Source organism: Pelodiscus sinensis, chromosome 5 (assembly GCF_052426305.1).
Source record: "Pelodiscus sinensis isolate ZL-2025 chromosome 5, ASM5242630v1, whole genome shotgun sequence".
Lineage (NCBI taxonomy): Eukaryota > Metazoa > Chordata > Testudines > Trionychidae > Pelodiscus > Pelodiscus sinensis.
Window position 1 is genome coordinate 101,236,555 of NC_143056.1, and position 16,257 is coordinate 101,252,811.

A 16,257-nucleotide genomic window follows, 5' to 3' on the forward strand; every position below is an offset into this window, starting at 1 on the left:
GTCCTTTATCACCAGAGTATCTGAGCACCTCACAATCATTAATAGACTTTATTTTTATAACACATCAGAAAAGAAGAGTTTTAACCCCCTATATTCTAGTGTAACAATCTTTATCCAAATGGGATTTTGAAATTCACAACAGCTACCCCAAAAAGGAAGATTTCTTTTTTTCTGGACATAGGTGCCATTATGTATTTATTTTTCCAGTTACACGCAAATTAGTATAAAACAGTAAGTAACACTTTGCCAACCAGGCAGCCAAGGTTGTTACAGCTTGTAGGCAGTAAACTATATTAGCTTTTGCCATTGAACAAACTTTTTTTTATTTCCAAACATTGCTTTAAACCAAACTAGTTTTTATATGACTGATTGTCTGAAAAGCACCAGGTTTAGATTCTGGGAAATAGAAGAACTTAGCATCTAAGAGAAAAAGTAAGACATTCTATTTCCAAGAGAAACATTATGACTGTGTCTACACTGGCATGAATTTCCGGAAATGCTTAAAACGGAATACTATTCCGTTATCAGTTTTTCCGGAAAAGGAGCGTCTACATTGGCAGGCTGCTTTTCCGGAAAAGCCCTTTTTACGGAAAAGCGTCTGTGTCCAATGTAGACGCGCTTTTCCAGAAAAGAGCCCCGATCGCCATATTCGCGATCGGGACTTTTTTCCGGAAAAGACTACTGGGCTGTCTACACTGGCCCTTTTCCGGAACAGTGTTCTGGAATAAGGACTTATGCCCGAGCGGGAACAGAATAGTTTTTCCGGAATAGCGGCTGATTTTGTACAGTAGAGCATCATTGATTTTCCATAGTGATAGAAATGTAGCCGTGTTAGTCTGGGGTAGTTGAAGCAAAATGCAGGACAATGTAGCACTTTAAAGACTAACAAGATGGTTTATTAGATGATGAGCTTTCGTGGGCCAGACCCACTTCCTCAGATAAAAAAAAAAAAAAAAAAAAAAATTTGATCTGAGGAAGTGGGTCTGGCCCACGAAAGCTCATCATCTAATAAACCATCTTGTTAGTCTTTAAAGTGCTACATTGTCCTGCATTTTGCTTCATTGATTTTCCAGAAATTCAAGGGACAGTGTAGACAGCTCGCAGCTTATTCCGGAAAAGCGGCTGATTTTCCGGAATAAGTGGCCCAGTGTAGACACAGCCTATCAGTGTTGTAAGGCATTGAAGATTACGGATCGACTTTTTCAAACTTAAATAACAAATAGTCTGGTAGCACTTTAAAAACTAACAAAACATGTAGATGGTATCATGAGCTTTCATGGGCACAGCTCACTTCTTCAGATGACGAGAGTGTTGGATGTCCAGGACCAAAATAAATAGGGGGAGAAGGGAGGAGGGGGAGAAGAAAGAAAAAATGGAAGAGGGGGAAACAAGAAGAGGCAGCCGAGGGCTGTGCTTAAAGGGACCCGACCCCCACCCCGGACAGACAGTTCTCAGGGGTTCCCAGCTCGCTTGTCTAACTCAATGAGCGACAGCAAAGCAGTCCTGGCTTGGAGTGCCCTGAATGCCCACACTCCGCACATCACAGTACTCGGCCATCTGCCCGGCTGCACTTGCCACAGGCTGCCATCCTGGGGGTGGCATCTAGGTCGGACCCCGTGCCATGCGGCTACACGTGGCACGGACTAGCTAGTTCGGATAGGAAGCCTAATTCGAACTAGCTAGTCCGTGCCACGTGTAGCCGTGCGGCACGGGGTCCGAACTAGCCGGCATTTAAAAATGGCGCCGGCTGGATTTATGCAAATGAAGCCCGGGAAATTCAAATCCCGGGCTTCATTTGCAACTCCGTATGACTACATTACCCCCCCTAGTTCGAACTAGGGGGCTAGTGTAGACATATCCTTAGATAAATTCATGGAGGCTGGGTCCATGGAGTGGTGTTAGCCAGGGGATAGAAATGGTGTCTCTGGCCTCTGTTTTGGAAGGCTGGAGATGGATGGCATGAGACAAATAGCTTGGTCATTGTCTTCGGTCCATCCCCTCCGGGGTAGCTGGTTTTGGCCGCTGTCGGCAGACAGGCTACTGGGCTAGATGGACCTTTGGTCTGACCCAGTACGGCCGTTCTAAGCTCACGGCTCAGGGTCGGGGGTCTCAGTGGACCACCTTGATTTTCATGCAAACCTGCTCCTGGGTGGCCAGACTGGCAGCTATCCTGCCCTAGACAGCCACTTTCCTGTGCCTAGTGCAGAGGTCGTGGATGAGGTCCACGATCTCCGCACTAGACCAGGCGAGTGCCCGCCTTTTGCAGCCCCGGGCAGGCTCCAGGGAGCCGCCAGCCTGTTCCTGGGAAGAGGTGGAGGGCTGGGTGGCAGCAGGTGGCCGGCTCATGCCGTGCCAGGTGCAGGGTCTGCTGGCTAGGTGCTGGCAGGCTTGCACCTGGCACAAGCACCATAGCCAGACCGTGCCCCTTTAAGGGCTCCCGGACCGGGAGGGGGGCTGAAGAGTTTCCCTGGTGGTGCCCAGAGTGGCCACCAGGGAAAGCTGGGGAGGACTAGCCTCCCACTAGTTCGAATTAAGTGGCTACACAGCCCTTAATTCGAACTACTTAATTCGAACTAGGCGTTAGTCCTCGTAGAATGAGGTTTACCTAGTTCGAATTAAGTTCGAACTAGCGGTTTGTATGTGTAGCGCCTATGAAAGTTAATTTGAACTAACGCCTGTTAGTTCGAATTTACTTTGTAGTGTAGACATACCCTGAAAGTGTTGGATCTCCCCAACCCTGCCCAGGCCAGGAGCAAAGGGGCCCAGTCACACGGTATAATGAGAGTCTACATAGATAAAACATGTAGACCATTTGTTGTTTTTTTCTGTAAGGGTATGTCTACACTACAGCATTAATTTTAGTTAACTTAATTTGAAATAGTTAATTCGAATTAAGCTAATTCAAAATAATACATCTGTACACAAAAACTATTTCGAAATAGCGTTTTGCTATTTCGAAATAGCGTGTCCACACTGAGTGGACCCTGAACAGAAGTTAAGGCTGGCCGGAACCAGTGCCAGCAGGGCATCAGATTTGGACTTAGTGTGTGGGGCTGCTGCCTGAGGCTAACTGAGCTCAGTGCTTAAAGGGACCCTACCTCCACCCTGGACAGACAGTTCTCAGGGTTCCCTGCTTGCTTGTCTACTGCCATGAGGGACAGCAAAGCAGTCCTGTCTTGGAGTGCCCTGAGTGCCTGCACTCGGGACACCACAGCACTTGGCCACATAGAGCCAGAGCTGCCCCGGGCACGCTGGTGTGTCTCATGAGGTCGTTGCCATCAGCACGGCTGCACCTGCTGTAGGCTGCCATCCGGGGAGTCCCTCAGGGGACTGTCAGGATCCAGGAGGCCCTGCGGGAGAGTGTCCACTCTGAGGAACCCTCAGATCCTCCCCAGTCCTCCCCACTAGGGGCTCGTGCCCCATTCCTCTCTCACGTCTTTCTACTTACCCCTCCTTAGCCCCCCTTCCTGATATCAAATAAAATACACTTTTTTCGAAAATAGAAACTGTGTTTATTGAACAAAACTGGGGAGGGGGTGAAACTCTGGGGAGACGGGAGGAGAGAGTGTGGGAGGGGGAGGGGGAAAACTCGGAGGAGGGAACTGGAAGGGGGAAGCAAGGGGAGGAAGGGGGGGAAGCTCAGCGCTCACGGGTGGGGGTCTTATCAAGCCACATGTCTCCCAGTGTGGTGGGTGCAGGGGCCTCGGCGTCAACAGGGGGATGGGGAGGAGGTTGAGAAGGGAGAGGCAGGAGAGGGAGAAGAAGTGGGGAGAGGAACGGTAGCTGGGGGGGCAGCAGGTGCTGGAGCGGCATGAGGCAGCGCACTCTGCACCAGGGTCTGGCACGACCCTGGGCAAGCAGCTCCCTCTGGAACTCCCATTCTTCCTATGCCCACAACTCCATGATGCAGGTCAGGGCGCGCAGGGCCCCCAGCTGCTGCTCTCGGTACCCCTGCCGTGTTGCAGTCATCCTGTGGAACCTGTGCGGGAGCATGTCCCAGGCAGGGTGGTGCGCCCTGCACGTGCAACTGGTGTGGCTGTGTAGAAAGAAGAGAAGTGGTCAGTTCTCCCTGGGGACACAGTGGATGAAGCCCAGCCCTCCGCTGCGAGGTGAGGATGACTGTGCCCTGCACCGATGCCATGGTCGGAATGTCTGGCTATCCCTGAGAGTAGGAGCTGCCCCAAAACTGCACCCAGGCCTCTGTGCTGTGTATAGTGTGGGTGAGGAGGGGGGGGAGATGTTAGAGGAGGCTTGTGAAGGGAAGGCATCCTGCTGTGTCCCGCCACGGGGTCAGGAGCATGTCAGGTCTCTTCACACACACGTGTGGCAACAAGGCCACAGCCCCTGTGTGGCACGTAGCTGGAGCCATCTGCCCAGGGGTGGCACAGCACGTGCTCACACATGCACAGGTTGCTGCGTGATCCATGGTAAGCAAGACCCACGCGTGCAGTCCCTGGTCTCCCTCCCTACACCCACCCCTGGGAAAGGGACAGTGATGGCACTTATATGGTGTGGCCTCCCTGGATGACCCTGGTATCTCTGCTGCTGGGACAGCTCAGGGGTCCGGCCAGTGTGGTACCCTCCGTAGCAGCTCCTCCTCTGCACCCTGGTCAGGGCCCTCTGGTCTTGGCTCACTGCCCCCCAGGGTGGCCCTTACCGTCCCGCCCCCCCAGGATGCGGTCCAGTGCCTCAAAGTAGGGGCAAGTGTCTGTCCCTGCTGAGGAGCTGCCCCAAGTGGCCCTGGCGTACTCCTGACACATCTCTTTAATTTTCAGGTGCACCTGCTCCTGGGTGCGCCTGTGGCCTTTTTGGTCCATGGTGGCAGCTATGCGGCCACAGACAGCCGCATTCCTCCGTCTAGTGCAGAGATCATAGACATTGGGGGGCTGCCCCCAAACCTCAATGAGGTCCATGATCTCACTAGTTCAGGAGGGAGCGTGGGGTCTGCAACCCCTGGCTGTCTCCTGGGTACTGGGGGACTGGGCAGGGGATGGCTGGTTGGCACTGGCTGCCCGGCTCATGCTGGGTTCACTGGGTCAGGGGCACAGACTGCTGGCAGGCCTGGATCTGGCACGTGCAGTCTGGCCAGAGGCTACCCCTTTAAGGGCTCCGTGGTTGGGGGAGAGGAGAGGAGTTTTCCTGGTTTAGCCCAGAGTGGCCACCAAGGGAAACTGGGAAGAGCTGGAGGCCAGCTAATTCGAATTAAGTGTCTACACAGCACTTATTTTGAATTAGCTATTTTGAATTTGGCGTTACCCCTCGTAGAATGAAGTTTACCAAATTCGAATTAAGTGCTCTGCTATTTCTAATTAAATTCGAAATAGCGGTTTGCATGTATAGACGCTATTAAAGTTAATTTGAAATAACGGCTGTTATTTCAAATTAACTCTGCAGTGTAGACATACCCTAACAGACTAACTTGGCTACACCCTGAAGCTACATAGATAAAGAACCATTGTCACCTTCATTGTTTGGTAGATTGATAATGACCCAGCCATCTAGTATCTTTATTCAATCCATGAGTGTGAGAATCGAACTTGTCAATGAGTTGTAGTTCCAGTCCTTCCCTGTGTATTTGGATTGTGGAATTGGTTTATAACAAAACAGCTACTTGAAGATCTGTTAATCAATGTCCAGGCAGATTGAAGTGTTCCCCAACAGGTTTTTGTCTGCTCCCTTTACAGATATCTGATTTGTGTCCATCAATTCTTTCCCATAGGGACTGTCCAGTTTGTCCAATATATGTAGCAGTGGAGCATTGCTGGCATTTAATGTCATAGATTAAATTACTGAATGTAATTAGCAGTTAAATTAGCCTCTGATTTGGTAGCTTATGTGGTTGGTTCCAGTAATGAATTCACTTGTATAGATATGTGGGCAGAGTTCGCACCACGGGTTGGCACCTGATTAGAGTTGGCACCTGATTGCAGGGCTGGGTTCCTGAATGTTTATGATGTGGTTGTGTAGCATGATTACCGGAAAGAATTCGTTTCAGATTGGGCGGTTTTCTGTAAGCGAGAATAGGCTTTTCCCCCAAGGCCTCTGAGAGTGAGGGATCATTTTCCAAGAGAGATTGCAGAGTGTGCATAATCTGTTGGGGTATGTCTACACTACAGCACTAATTCGAGCTAGCTTAATTTGAATTAGTTAATTCAAACTAAGCTAATTCGAACTAGTGCATCTAGACCTAAAAACTAATTCAAATTAGCGTTTTGCTAATTCGAACTAGCATGTCCATTGAGTGGACCCTGAACCAAAGTTAAGACAGGCTGGAAGCAGTGCCGACAGGGCATCAGGTTAGGACTTAGAGTGTGGAGCTGCTGCCTCAGGCTAGCTGAGGGCTGTGCTTAAAGGGACCCGACCCCCACCCCGGACAGACTGTTCTCAGGGTACTCCGCTTGCTTGTCTACCTCGATGAGGGACAGCAAAGCAGTCCTGACTTGGAGTGCCCTGAGTGCCCTCACTCGGCACATCGCAGCACTCGGCCATCAGCCTGGCTGCACTTGCTGCAGGCTGCCATCCAGGGGGCTGTCAGGATCCAGGAAGCCCTGCAGGAGAGCTTCCACCCTGAGGAGCCCGCAGAGCCACCCCAGTCCTCCCCATCGGGGACTTGTGCCCCATTCCTCCCTCTCTTCCTTCCATTTACCCCTCCCTAGCCACCCTTCCTGATGTAAAAAATAAAGGACACGTGTTCAAAAATAGAAACTCTATTTAACAAAACTGAGAGGGGAGGGATTAACCTCTGGGGAAACTGGGAAAAGGAGGTGGGAGAGGGGAAGAGAGAGGGTGGGGGAGGGGAGGAGGAAACCTGGGAGGAGGGAGCTGGAAGGGGGAAGCCAGGGGAAGAAGGAGGAGGGGAAGTATCAAACTATGATATGCCATATCTTCAGTACGGTATACAGACGTGGTCTCATCACCTCAAAAAAGATGTTTTGGTCTTGGAAAGGGTTCAGAAAAGTGCAACTAAAATGATTAGGGGTTTGGAACAGGTCCCATATGAAGAGAGGCTAAAGAGACTGGGATTTTTCAGCTTAGAAAAGAGGAGACTGAGGGGGATATGATAGAGGTCTATAAAATCATGAGTGGTGTGGAGAGGGGGCATAAAGAAAAGTTCTTCATTAGTTCCCATACTATACGGACTAGAGGACACCAAATGAAATGAATGGGTAGCACGCTTCAAACTAATAAAAGAAAGTTCTTCTTCACAAAGCAAATAGTCAACCTGTGGACCTCCTTGCCGCAGGATGCTGTGAAGGCTAGAACTAGAGCAGAGTTTAAAGAGAAGTTAGATAAATTCATGGAGGTTGGGTCCATGGAGTGCTATTAGCCAGGTGGTAGGAACGGTGTCCCTGGCCTCTGTTTGTGGAAGGCTGGAAATGGATGGCATGAGACGAATAGCTTGGTCATTGTCTTTGATCCATCTCCTCCGGGGTAGCTGGTGTTGGCTGCTGTCAGCAGACAAGCTACTGGGCTAGATGGACCTTTGGTCTGACTCAGTACCACCGTTCTTATGTTCTAAGCTCGGGGCTCAGGGTCGGGGGTCTCACTGGACCAACTTGATTTTCATGCAAACCTGCTCCTGGGTTCGCATGTGGCCTTTGGTGGCCAGGCATCCTGCCCTAGACGGCCACTTTCCTGTGTCTAGTGCAGAGGTTGTGGACGTTGGAGGCCTCCCTTCAAACCTGGATGAGGTCCACGATCTCCGTACTAGACCAGTCGGACACCCGCCTCTTGCGGCCCTGGGCAGGCTCCTGGGAGCCACCAACCTGGTCCCGGGAAGAGGCGGAGGACTGGGTGGCAGCAGGTGGCTGGCTCCTACTGTGCCAGGTGCAGGGTCTGCTGGCTAGGTGCTGGCAGGCTTGCACCTGGCACAAGCACTGTAGCCAGACCGTGCTCCTTTAAGGGCTCCGGGGCCGGGATGGGGGTAGAAGAGTTTCCCTGGTTTGGCCCAGAGTGGCCGCCAAGGCAAGCTGGGGAGGGCTAGCCTCCCACTAGTTCAAATTAAGTGGCTACACAGCCCTTAATTCAAACTACTTAATTCGAACTAGGCGTTAGTCCTCGTGGAATGAGGTTTACCTAGTTCAAATTAAGCGCTCCGCTAGTTCGAATTAAGTTCGAACTAGCGGTTTTTATGTGTAGCGCCTATGAAAGTTAGTTCGAATGAACTTTGTAGTGTAGACATACCCTTGGAGTGTTTGAGTTGTGGACTGTAGGTAATGACAAGTGGTATTCTGTTATTTTCTCTTTTGGGTCTGTCTTGAAGTAGTTCATGTCTGGGTACTTTTTTGGCTCTGTCAATCTGTTTTTTCACTTCTCCAGGTGGGTATTTCAGTTTTAGGAATGCTCTATAAAGATCCTATAGGTGTTTGTCTCTGTCTGTGAGAGCGAAGCAAATCCAGTTGTATCTTAGGGCTTGGCTGTATACAGTAGATTGAGAAATGTGTCTGGGATGGAAGCTAGAGGCATGAAGGTAAGTTTAGCAGTCGGTAGGTTTCCCGATACAGAGCGGTGGAAATGTGTCCATCATTTAATAGTATTGTAATGTTAAGGAAGTAGATTTCTCGTGTGGACTGATCCCGGCTGAGATTGATGGTGGGAGTAGAAGTTGTTGAAATCCCTGTGAAAGTCAAGGGTTTCTTTCCTGTGGGTCCATATGATGAAGATGTCATCAATGTAATGTAAGTAGAGTAAGGATTTTAGGGGACGAGAGCTGAGAAAACATTGTTTAAGGTTAGCCATATCTTTATGGAATATTGTGGTGCCATGCAGGTGTCCATGGTTGTGCCGCTGACTTGAAGATACAAATTGTCTCCAAATTGGGAATAGTTGTGGGTGAGGACAAAGTCTCAGAGCTCTGTAACCAAGTATGCAGTGCTGTCATCGGGGATGGTGTCCCTGATGGCCTGTAATCTGTCTTCATGTGGAATGTTGGTGTAAAGGGCTTCTAAGTCCATGATGGCCAGGATGGTATGGTAGATTACTGATGTTTTGTAGTTTCCTCAGGAAGTTAGTGGTGTCTTGAAGGTAGCTAGGAGTGCTGGTAGCATAGGGTCTGAGGAGAGAGTCAATATAGCCAGATAATCCTGTGGTAAGTGTGCCTATGCTTGAGATGATGGATCGTCTGGGATTTCCAGATTTGTGTATCTTGGGTAGCAGATAGAAGACTCCTGAACGAAGATTGGGGGAGTATTAGTTCATCATGCCAGGCTTCTCATGCACCCGCTGCAGTTGTGGTTAGCACGTTCTCACAATCCATCCCCCTACCCTTGGGACCGGGTGGTGATGGTCCCCCCAACATCCCCCACTCCCAGGACTGGGGGACCCAGGAGGAGGTGGTCTGTGCTGGAGTTCCATTCTCCAGGCCTTTGTCGACCCTTTGTTTGGTAACAGATGTATCCGACACTGTCTGGGGAGCCCATGTTGGTGACATACAGACACAAGGTATGTGGACACTGGAGAAACTCTCCCTGCATATCAGTGCTGTCTGCCTCACATGTTAGGCCTTTATCCCACGGCACAGGGCAGGACGATTTTCATCCTGACAACACAATGGTGATTTCCTATACTAACAGGCAGAATGGGTTTGTTCTCCTCCCCTGTGCCAGGAAGCCCTCCATCTCTGGCAGGTGTTCACCTGATTGCCTTCTATTTTCTACGGACTCAGCCCATTCTGGTAGACCAGATAAGCAGGTCCTTTACCAGTCATGAGTTGTGTCTCAGAGGTGATGTGGCCCTCCAAATCTTCTGCAGGTGGGAGATTCCCCTCCTGGACCTGTTTGTGACCTGCCAGAACAAGAAGTGCCTCAGGGTACGTCTACACTACAGCGCTAGTTCGAACTAACTTAGTTCGAATTAGTTAATTCGAACTAAGCTAGTTCGAACTAACGCATCTAGAACTAAAAACTAGTTCGAACTAGCGTTTTGCTAGTTCGAACTAGCAAGTCCACATTGAGTGGACTCTGAACAGGGCTTAAGGATGGCCGGAAGCAGTGCCGGCAGGGCATAAAAGGAGGACTTAGAGCATGGAGATGCTGTCTCAGGCTAGCCGAGGGCTGCGCTTAAAGGGTCCCGACCCCCACCCCGGACACACAGTTCTAAGGGGTGCCCCGCTTGCAAAGAAGTTCTGGCTTGGAGTGCCCTGAGTGCCCACACTGGGCACATCACACCACTCGGCCATCAGCCCGGCTGCACTTGCTGCAGGCTGCCATCTGGGGAGAGGGAGTAATTGGGGGGCTGCAGGAGAGCTTCCACCCCCAGAAGCCCGCAGAGCCAGCCCAGTCCTCCCCATCGGGGGCTCATACCCCATTCCTCCCTCACCTCCTTCCACTTACCCTTCCCTAGCCCCCCTTCTTATTGATATACAAAATAAAGATAACGTTTCTTCCAACATTGACTCTGTCTTTATTGAACAAAATTGGGGGAGACTGGGAAAAGGAGGTGGGAGAGGGGACGGCAACTAACATGATCAGGCGTTGGGAACAGGTCCCAGATGAAGAAAGGCTACAGAGACTGGGACTGTTCAGCTTAGAAAAGAGGAGACGGAGGGGGGACAGGATAGAGGTCTCTAAAAGCAGGGGTTGGGTGGAGAGGGTGCATTCAGAAAAGTTCTTCATGAGTTCCCATAAAGAAGGACTAGAGGACACCAAAGGAAAGGAATGGGTAGCAGGCTTGAAACTAGTAAGAGAAAGTTGTTGTTCACAAAGCAAATAGTTAACCTGTGGAACTCCTTGCTGCAGGAGGCTGTGAAGGCTAGAACTGGAACAGAGTTTAAAGGGAAGTGAGATCAAGTCATGGAGGTTGGGTCCATGGAGCCCTATTAGCCAGAGGGTAGGAGTGGTGTCCCTGCCCAAAGTTTGTGGAAGGCTGGAGAGGGATGGCACGAGACAAATGGCTTGGTCACTGTCTTCGGTCCATCCCCTCCAGGGTCCCTAGGGTTGGCCGCTGTTGGCAGACAGGCTACTGGGCTAGATGGACCTTTGGTCTGACCCAGTACGGCCATTGTAAGCTCAGGGCTCAGTGTCGGGGGTCTCAGTGGACCCCCTTGATTTTCATGCACACCTGCTCCTGGGTGGCCAGGCTGGCAGCTCTCCTGCCCTAGATGGCCACTTTCCTGTGCCTAGTGCGGAGATCGTGGACGAGGTCCACGATGTCCGCACTAGCCCAGGAAGGTGCCCGCCTCTTGCGGTCCAGGGCAAGCTCCCGGGAGCCGCCAGCCTGGTCCCGGAAAGAGGGGGTGGGCTGGGGGGCATCGGGTGGGTGGCTCTGTGCCGTGCCAGGTGCAGGGTCTGCTATCTGGGTGCTGGCAGGCTTGCACCTGGCACGGGCACCGTAGCCAGCCCGTGCCCCTTTAAGGGGTCTGGGGCCGGGACGGGGGCATACGAGTTTCCCTGGTGTTGGCCAGAGTGGCCACCAGGGAAACCTGGGGAGGGCTAGCCTCCCACTAGTTCGAACTAAAGGGCTACACAGCCCTTAGTTCGAACTAGCTAGTTCGAACTAGGCGTTAGTCCTCGTAAAATGAGGTTTACCTAGTTCGAACTAAGCGCTCCGCTAGTTCGATTCAAATTCGAACTAGCGGAGCGCTAGTGTAGCGGCTATTAAAGTTAGTTCGAACTAACGTCCGTTAGTTCGAACTAACTTTGTAGTGTAGACATACCCTCAGATCCTGCTCCTTATGGGGCTGGGCCGCAGGTCTCTGGGAGATGCCTTCCTCACCCCCTGGCCTGAGAGTCTGCTTTATGCACTCCCCCTGTTCCCACTGATACAAGGTGCTTGGGAGTTCAGGGCTTCCCACATTTTAATAGCGCCAGCGTGGCCCTGACAGCACTGTTACACATCCCTGCTGAGCCTCTCCTGTGAAAGGCCGATTGTTCTCCCTCTATATCCAGATGTCATAACTCAGGACTTTGGCAGGCTTCGTCACTCCAACCTGTGGTCTCTACACCTAGTGGCCTGGAAGCTCCATGGCTGACAGTGGTGGAGCTGCAGTGTTCAGAGTGGGTGCAGGAGCTCCTGCTAGGGAATAAGAAGCCTTCCACTAGGGCCACCTACCTGGCTAAATGGAAGCATTTCTCTATCTGGGCTACCCAGAAGGGAGGTTCTTCTATGGGTACCCAGGTCCTGGACTATCTCTTAGATCTCAAGGTCCACGTGCTATCCTCCTCATCCATTAGAGTCCACTTGGCAGCTATTTCCACTTTTCACCTAGGCTTCTGAAGCAAGATGCATTTTTCAGACCCCCTGCTGGACAAACTTTATCCTCATGTCTGACAATCTGTTCCTCAGTGGGATCTTAACCTGGTCTTGACCAGACTCACAGGCCCCCCTTCGAGCCTCTGGCAATGTGTTTGCTGCTACATCTCTCCTGGAAGTTGTAGTTCTTGGTGGCTATCCCATTGGCCAGACATGTCAGGGGTAAGGGCCCTTACTCAGATCCCTCCTTACACAGTTACTTCAAGTATAAGGTCAGGTTGCACCCTCACCCTTCCCTCCTACCTAAGGTGGTGTCTCGGTGTTATGTCTCTCAGGACATTTTTCTCCCAGTTTTTTACCCCAAGTCCCATGCTTCTGATAAAGAACAGGCTTTACACACTCTAGATGTTAGCTTTTTAGATAGGAAGAAGCCCTTTCATAAGTCCCCACAGTTGTCTGTGGCAATTGCAGAGAGGCCACAGGTCACCAAGCCCAACCCCCTGCCCAAAGCAGGACCAACCCCAACTAAATTAAGTTGTCAAGCTGGGATTTAGAAATCTCTAGGGATGAAGATTCCATCACCTCCCTCAGTAATCTATTTCAGTGCTTCGCCACCCTCCTAGGGAAATAGTTTTTCCTAAAATCCAACCTAGACCTCCGCCACTGCAACATGAAATCATTGCTCCTCGTTCTGCCATCCGTCACTACTGAGAACAGCCTCTCTCCATCCTCTTTGGAACTGCCCCCCCCTTCAGGTAGTTGAAGGCTGCCTTTACTCTTCACTTCTGTAGACTAAATATGCCCAAATCCCTCAACCTCTCCTCGTAAATCATGTGCTGAATTATTTTTGTTGCCCTCTGCTGGTCTCCCTCAAGTGTGTCCACATGCATCCAATTCTGGGATTCTCGTTACAGAAAGTAATACTCCAGATGTGTCCTCACCTGTATTGAATAATCACATTCCTAGATTTTCTGGCAATGCTCCTTCTAATGCACCCTTATATGTTAGTCTTCTTGGCAAAGGTGCCTTATATTGGTGCCTGTCAGAGAAGAGGAATAAGTTATGATGGTAAAAGGTGCCTTTTTACTGATAAAGTGTCATCCACAGTAAGAGAAATCTACCCCACTACAAGTATTTCAGCTTGCACACAAAACTCAAGGCTCTAACCAAAGTAGTTATAGCGATATATGAACTGCATTCTGAACTATAGAAATATTAGAAGCAATTTGTGGAGGAAGTGACCCTAGAACACGTGGTGTCTCACCTCTCAGCACAGTGCCCCTTCCCCGAGGCCTCAAACACTATCAAAGAAAGAAGGTTGATCTCATTCTCTTCCCACCTATTCTGCATATCCACTCTACTCAGATGTGAATGATTTCAGAGGAAGAAGCAGTAGATCTACAGAGGAATCAAATCTGCAATGCTATTTTGTGAAAAAAAAACCACTCCAATTCCAATATAATGTATATATTTCTGGGTGTAAATCTGACAACACAGCCCCAAAGGAATCAGAAATGGAGCCATTAGAGCATACATTTGTCACCACTCTTGTTACAGTCACTCACTTCATTGTTTATAACACTGAATTATACTCACCTTAGAACCCATCTGAAGACTATTGATACAGTACTAATCTGCAGGCTAACATCCAACAAAACTAATCATTTTAATGTCTGTAAATAATGTGTGAAAAAAGCAGATTAACAAGGTGTTAGAATTACAATTGAAAGTCAGTATTTAAAGATACATAAAGGTAGTGTAGCGAGCGTCTAAGGAAATCAGGAAAACATCTGTGTTATCAGGCCCTGTCCGTAGTCAAGGCATTTGTGTAGCTTCTAAAATGATTTTGATGGTAAATCAGATGATGGCCATAAAAATGGAGTTGTGAGGGAGCAGGTGAGGGTGCAGCAAATATTTCATAATACTTGACCCCTCACAAAAACGTTTTCCTTGAATTGCAATGTGGAATTTTTTGGTGTGTTTTTTTCCTGAAAATTGTGTGTCTGCAAAAGATCCACAAATCTGGAATAACGAAAGAGATGGGAAGTGCTCTCTTACCAGAAATCTTCACCAGTGTTCCTCAGCCAACAGTTACCTTAAGCAAACCTATATTTTTAACCTAGAACATCTAAATTCCACAGGTCGGCTAACAAAGCAGAAGAGGTCTTTTCAAAAATACCTTTCAAGGAATGAACTTCAGTCTCCTCAGCTTGGGGTTATAGATAGACATGGGCGGGATAAACAACATAGCCAGGCTATTGGATAACTTCAAACCAAATATCTAGCTCCCTCCTGCAATTGTACAAATAAGTATGTAACTATTTTTGCAAAAACTGATTCAGGATTATTTTCAAATAGGAATCTAAAATTAAATGTTAGCTATTTTAAAATAAATGTTTGTCAATTGTGAAGCACCTGAGGCAACTGAATACAAACACATTAATTAAGCAAATCAAAAGATTTCTTGAATTATTTTTAAGAACAGGAATACAAAACAATGCCCAGAAGGTATAACATTTATACCACCATATTTTGTTATGCATACTGTGGCAAAGTCAGTCCCACTCCTGGGTCCCAGACCTCTGTTCTGCCCACTAGCCTATAGTTTAGGGGCCGCGGTACAAGTCTCACTTGCCTTTTTCAGCGTATAGCCTTCTGTTCCTCGGCAAAACAACGGTGTTGGGGCCCATGCCCCAGGCCAGTCAGGGCTGAGTAAACAGTCCTCCTCTGGCCACTTGGGGGGAAGGGAGCCTCCAAACACTCCCTGTTGGAGCCCTTTACCTCCCCCTGGAGCCTTTAGCAGTGCTGGTGTTGTTCTGCTCAGCTTCTCTGAATCTCCTTATTGGTTGTTTGTTCCTCTCCAAACTCAGTCTCCACTCTCTCCTACCCTCCCCCACAGGGAAGGTTTTTAAAGAGGTCATGTGTCCGCCTGAATTAGCTCACCTGGCCCTTAACTGATTTATAGCAGCCCTGTCTCATTTGCCCTTGATTGGCCAAGGCCATTGCTGTTTATTTTTAAGAGCTGCCTCTCTCCCCTTCTATCAAGCCCTTTAACCTACCCTGTTACAATACGTAGTAATATAGCATGAAAGCTTCAGGGGGTAGCAGAGTTAGTCTGTACACTTAAAAAACAACAAATGGTCTGGTAGCACTTTATAGACTGACAAAACATGTAGATGGGATCATGAGCTTTCATGGGCACAGCCCTGAAGAAGTGGGCTGTGCCCACGAAAGCTCATGATACCGTCTACACAGGGCCGGCTCGAGTCATTCCTGCGTCTCGGGCAGTGGGCGCGCGATGCATGCGCGGCTCTGCCCCCAGTCGCACGGCGCATCCACGGCCTTGCCCCTCAGTGCACTACACGCCTTACAGCTGCAAGCAGCTCTAAGGGGCGCCATGTGGCCCCCGGCCCTGGGCGCGCGATGCTTGATGGCAGCTCTAAGGGGTGCCATTCAGCCCATGGCCCCAGGCATGCAGCACCTGATTGCAGCTCTAAGGGGTGCTGGGTGCGCGGTTCCCCTTAGAGCTGCCATCAGTCGCCCCCCCAATAGGTTGGCGCCCCAGGCAGCTGCCTGGCTAGCCCCCCCTCTTAATCCAGCCCTGCATCTACATGTTTTGTTAGTCTATAAAGTGCTACCAGCAATACAGCAGTAAGTATCAAGTCATGCTAAAAACAATCTTCACTCAAAATGCTACCAGATACGTTTGTTCATTCTAAAATGAAAATGCAGTTCATTGCTTGACAATTACAGCACATGTTGTACATGGCACAAAGTCCTAAGGCTCAGCAATATTAAACCAACCAATATTTGCAACAGTCCTCTAAACCAGCTCTCCTAGGGAAAACTAAATTTACAAGTAAAAACAAAACAAAGCTTTGAATATGAACTCATATGGGTATCTTGGCCAGGCTTGTGACATCACTCACTAGCAACCAAAGTGCTCAGTTTGTCCTCTCAGTTCTCTAACTAGTTCATCATTTAAATTAATACGCTGTGTCAAGTTGCATTTTTGGTGCAGTGTAAAAGCATCATCTCCTAAGCAGTCAAGGCTTGAAAACCCCAAAG

At 49.5% G+C, this 16,257-nt stretch overlaps 1 protein-coding gene and 1 long non-coding RNA gene across 4 annotated transcripts in view; one reads left to right on the forward strand and one right to left on the reverse strand.

Moving 5' to 3' along the window:
* The window catches only part of SYT9 (synaptotagmin 9), a 171,999-nt gene that overhangs the window by 121,348 nt on the left and 34,394 nt on the right, over nt 1–16,257 (forward strand). The window lies entirely within an intron of this gene.
* Nucleotides 1,790–15,080, reverse strand: LOC142829189 (uncharacterized). Its single transcript, XR_012903593.2, has 4 exons — nt 14,825–15,080; nt 14,369–14,481; nt 13,131–13,228; nt 1,790–4,036 (listed from the first exon to the last, which is right to left on the reverse strand). It is a non-coding gene; the product is annotated as an uncharacterized LOC142829189 (long non-coding RNA).